We start from the raw sequence: 5,114 nt of genomic DNA on the forward strand, positions 1-5,114 counted from the left end.
CATGTTTGTCACATGCTCAGTATGAACAAGCTTTCATCTATGAACAGCATAGGGTGCCAGTGGTGGATTTGCCAAACTTTTTGTTCTCTGGCAAATGCCAAACATCCTGCATGGTGTTGGGCTGTAAGCACAATTCCCACCTGTGGACCTCAGGCCCTTATACCACTTTCATGGAGTCTGTTTCTGACCGTTTGAGCAGCCACATGCACATTTGTGGCCCACTGCAGGTCATTTTGCAGGGCTCCGGCAGTGCTCCTCCTGTCCCTCCTTGCACAAAGGTGGAAGTAGCGGTCCTGATGCTGGATTGTTGCCCTCCTACAGCCTCCTCCACATCTCCTGATGTACTGACCTGTCTCCTTGTACGACCTCCATACTCTGGACATTACGCTGACAGATACAGCAAACCTTCTTGCCACAGCTCGCATTGATGTGCCATCCTGGATGAGCTACATTACCTGAGCCATTTGTGTGGGTTATAGACTTATAAAGCTCCAGAGCTAATGGATGGTGCATTGCAGTGGCGGTTTTGTGCCTGGGTCCCTTTCCTCACCATGCATGCAGCCTGCAGGGATCATTAGGATTACATACCTTCCCTGCTGAAGGGTAGGGCAAAGCTGTTCAGCGGCTGGCTCCTTTTGCATCTGGCTTCTTCGCTCACTGTCCCACAAAATGGCCTGGACTGCGGGAGCTACATGCTTCCCCTTTTCCTTTCTTGCAGCTTGAACCACCTGGAGGAAAGGCACTGAGATGCCTCAGGCGCCGCCTGCGAGGGAGCCTCTATGCGCTGGCTGTGACAGGGCTCGGGCAAGCTTCTCTCCCGCTCTTTGCGGCGGCTCCGAAGGCTTTGCGCCCCTCCCCATGCGGTCCTCCTGGTTAGCTTCTGACTCACTAGAGCATGAGTGGGGTTGCGTGCTTGTGTGTGCGTGTGTGTGTGTGTGTGTGTTGCGTGTCGGGTGCGGGGACGCTGGCAAAGGGCGACACATCTTTCTGTTCGTTGGGGCCAACTACAACAGGTGGAGAAGCCACTCTTCCCCCTTTGTCGCCGAAAGCAAGAGAGGCACCAAAGCTCGCTTCCTGTTCCCGCCAATATTGTCCCACTTTTCCTCTTCTCTTCCCATGCACGCAGCCGGCTTCAGGTGATTTCTGCCACCCCCTGGCCCCGAAGGAAGCGTCTTTGGAAGGAGCGTGGGAACGAAAATGCTCGGCTGAGTGAAAGAAGAAAAACTTATACTTTCCCAGGTGTTACAGAGCACAGAGACAAAGGCTCGGGAGGAAAAGAGCTTCATTCAGCTATTGTTAGCCAACCCTCTGTTGTCCTGAGGGAGGTGCCCAGCGACAAACTACACGGATTACTAAGCAACTGAAAGAAATGCTGCTTCGCTCAAGTGACAGATTTCTTAAGGCAGAGGAAGGCGGTTTCTCTTTAGGAAGTTGGATTTCACTGCTCTTTGTGTAGCTGTGTGAGATACCTGTAGCGAAGATTTGGACAAGACTTAATGTTGATATTACTTCCTCTTCTGTGACTTTAAAGGTCAAATAATAGTTGCAGCCCCCAATCCACCATCATAAAAGATAAGGCATATTGCACTGCCTGAGCTTCCCACTTTAACATGTGTGGCACCTAAGTTTGTGGCACCTTAAAAAACCAGCAAAACGTTATGGCACCTTTCATAGAAGAATGCTTCATTAAAATGATGGCTGCAACTACTCCACATTTCTGCAACATGGTCCCCTCCAGCTGTTTTTTATTTAAAAGCAAAGAGAGCCAATCTGGAACTGAAGAGGAAGACAACTGTAGCCAAAAGACAGGTCAGACTCAAAGTTATGCTATCAGCTCAACTAGCTAGAAAGAAGCATAGAGAAGCTATGCTGATCAAAGGAAAGGGAACAAAGAGAAAGTCCAATTAGAGGTGAAGCATTGTGGCTGTTTTTCTGTCTGTTAAGCGGGTTTTGTTAGTTGTTTTTGTTTGTTTGTTTTATTTTTTAAATGTGAAATCCTTTGCCCGAGAGCATTCTCATGGTGCTTTTTATTATTATTTTTTGTCAAACAATAAAACTATCATGCAGACTCACCTTGAAAAATCACTTTTGATTACTTTACTCTGCTAAGGCTTCAAGGGGGTGTTGCCAATTTAATTCCCCCGGGGGGTGCTGCATGGACAGCAGCAGGTGCTTAGGTAACCCCTGCACCCCTGGCTACTTTTCAGAGGGGAATATCATGCCTGTCATAAACACCTCCAGTATTGGAGCAACCACAATTTCTGAAGCAAGTCATTCCACTGATTAATTGTTCTCACTGTCAGGAAATTTCTTTTTTACTTCTAGGTTGGTTCTCTCCTTGAATCGTTCTTATCCATTGCTTCTTTGAACACTGCTATCATGTCACTCCCTAGTCCTTCTTTTCATGAAACTAGAGATACTCAATTCCAGCAACCGTTCTTTATACGTTTTACCCCCCAGTCCACTAATAACTTTTGTTGCTCTTCTGTGCACACTTTCTAGAGTCTCAAGATCTTTTTTACATCTGGGAACCAAAACGAGGCAATATTCCAAAAAGTGTGGTCTTACCAAGGGATTATAAAGTGTTACTAACACTTCATGTCATCTTGATTCTATTCCTCTTAATGCAGCCTATGATTCTGTTGGGGTTTTTTGGGGGGGGCAACTGTAGCATAGTGCTGATACGTTTAAATGGTTGTCCACTAGGACACTAGATCCCTGTTGCACTTACTATTGTTGAGCCAGGTATCACCTATTCTACGCCAATACATTTGTTTTTTGTTTCCTAAATGTAGAACTTTACATTTTCACATTTGATTTCATTTTGTTAGATGGGGCCCAATCTGTTGATCCTTCTGTATCTCTGAGCTTATCTTCTGGAGTGTTGGTATTCCTGTCAATCTGGTCTTGTCTGCAAATTTGATGAGTTACCCTTCTATCCTCTTGTCTAAATGAATGATGAACATTAAAAGATCTTGCGAATCCTCCTGTTGTGTCCTTTTTTCCACGTCCAGGAGGGTCTGGTGTCCTTCAAAGAGGTGGCTGTGTATTTCTCTGAGGAGGAATGGTCTCAGCTGGATTCTGACCAAAAAGCGCTGCATTCGGAAGTCATGCTTGAAAACCATAGGAACGTGGTCTCTCTGGGTAAGAGTTTTCTGGTCCGTAATCAGAGAGTTCAAGAAGACAGATTATAGTTAGCTTTTTTATTAAAAAACACTAATTGGATATTGTTTCCTGGGAGGGAGAAGGAAAGTATCTGGCCTTGTGGTGGTCCAAGGAAGGAAAGAGTCAATGTCTCTTTCCTTAGATGCTTTCTGTGCCATTTCTTATCTTTATTTTCCCATTTCTATTTGAACTTATCTGTGGAGGCTGAAGAGAACGAGGTGTGCTTTTATGTGTCCTCTGGAGATTGTGTGAGAGGAGTGTGTTGTCATTTGTCCTCTGGAACCTCCCCAAATTGTGTGAGAACAGAACTTTCACTCTCAGCCCATGGAAGAGCATTCTCCCAATCCAATTCAAGATAAAGGCCTCAAGCAGTGTGACTCAGAGCATCCTAGGGTACAGGTAATCCCCGAGTTGTGACAGTTCACTTAGAAACCATTTCATAATATAATTCTCTCATTACAAATACTTTACTTTCCACTGTAATCCTTTCTCTATTTTCTCATCCTTTCTATCAGCGGTCACTAACCGTTGGGCCATGGAAATTTTTTGGTGGGCCGCAGAAGAAATGGCCCCCAAAAGCAATTAATCTGGGCCACGCAGTTCTCTCGCCTCCCCGCTCTTCGAGGGACCCCGGAGTCAGGTCCCTGAGATACACACGCCAACCATCTCCTACACATGGCAGTGGCGGAGGCAACAACAGTTCCCACCCCCAGCGCTCACTGTTAGCTCTCCCCATTAATTCTCTACCTTTGAATTGCCCTCGTGCTTGGTTAGTTAATCTCCCTACCCAGAAGAGGAGGTGCTGGAGGAGGAGGAGGAGGAGGAGGAGGAGGAGGAAGTAGTGGAGAAGCAAGCAACTCAGAGCGCTACCGCTGTGGTGGCTTTGCCTGTGATTCTGAGGCTTTGATGTTGGGAGAGGCACCAAGGGCTCGAAGAGCTGAGAGCTACGCATGGCTCTGTCTCCCTTTTCTTTCCTGCCTGTATGGGGCGCGGGGGTGGGGTGGGGTGGGGGGGGGGAAAGAGAGAGAGCTGGGAGCAATTCAAAGCTAGAAAACTAATTGAGAGAGCTGACAGCGGGTGCTGGGGGAGAGGACTGTTGTTGCTGCTGCCATGTGTGGGAGTGTGCATCAGGAACCTGAGCTGGGAGGCACAGGAACTGCAATTGGGAGTGTTTGTTGGTTTTTAAGATCTCCTGGAACGTGGTAGATTGGTGTTTTGTAGGTCTTGATGAAAGAGTGAGTTTTGTTTCACCTCCTTTCTTCTGGTAATGCGAGAGATGCTTTCTCTCTCTCTCTCTCTCTCTCTCCCCCTCCCCATCCCCCAAATAATCACTGGCTGTGGCTGGGTTTGGCAGCGAAGTGTCCCCAGGGACACCTTGCCTGTCTCCAGGGGAGGCTGGAAGAGCCACCTCCCCCCCTCAGGTTTTCCTCTGCAACAGATCTGAGATCTCTCAATCCTCCACCTGGCATCTAAAGGCTCTTCTGTCTCTTTGGAAGGTGCAGGTGGGGGGAGATTTCCAGCCCGCAACGTTTTTTTTTTGTTTATCATTAAGCATTTTTGTTTTAATTAATTAAGTGTGTGTGTGTTTGTGTGTTTTGTATAATTTTATATATATGTGTGTGTGTGTGTGATTATGTTTTCGTGGGTATTTATATGTATGTTTTTTAGGTTTCTTCGGGTATTTTCCCACGTCTTAATATTTGTGTTTTTATTATAGTGACATTTCGGCAGAATCTCATCTGCCATCCTCAGGCTTGTATATTGGGTTCTTTTTAATCTTGTGTGTCAGGCTTGGCAGCCGTTTTTTGTTTGAATTTGGTGCTGGCTTTCTGCTTTATTTGAATGATTTTTTCCTCATCCTGATTGGCTGGGAGTCTAGGTCTGTTTTTATTGGACTTTGAGTTGCTGTGTTCTTGATTAGTTGGCAACATTCTGTTTTGTGCATTGGG

Source organism: Pseudonaja textilis, chromosome 2 (assembly GCF_049901715.1).
Source record: "Pseudonaja textilis isolate UNSWEBS1 chromosome 2, rPseTex1.2, whole genome shotgun sequence".
Classification (NCBI taxonomy): domain Eukaryota; kingdom Metazoa; phylum Chordata; class Lepidosauria; order Squamata; family Elapidae; genus Pseudonaja; species Pseudonaja textilis.